We start from the raw sequence: 339 nt of genomic DNA, 5'->3' as shown, positions 1-339 counted from the left end.
GGGCTGCGTTCCCCCATGGGGAACCAGAGCGGGGCGCGATGCGCAGCTGGATCCCACAGCAGCTAGAGGTGACACCCTGCCTGTGCCACAGGGGACAGGAATTAGCCCCCGCAGCGAGGCGCTGTGCCACCCTCCCCTGCTCCACCAACCCCTTGTACCAGGATGGAGGGACCCACCTGCTCGATCAGGTCATGGCTCAGGGACATCTGCGCTGGCTCAGAGGAGCGGGCCAGCCCCGGCTGGTCGTAGGCGTCCTCTGCCTCGCCGTCGGTGTAGGCGCCCGTCTCACCGTCCGTGTCATCGTAGTCACTGTTGGCACGACTGTCACAGGTCAGGTAG

The sequence above is a fragment of the Apaloderma vittatum genome, unplaced genomic scaffold (assembly GCF_000703405.1).
Source record: "Apaloderma vittatum isolate BGI_N311 unplaced genomic scaffold, ASM70340v1 scaffold24737, whole genome shotgun sequence".
In the NCBI taxonomy this organism is placed as follows: Eukaryota; Metazoa; Chordata; class Aves; order Trogoniformes; family Trogonidae; genus Apaloderma; species Apaloderma vittatum.
Note: the sequence above shows the minus strand (reverse complement) of the source record.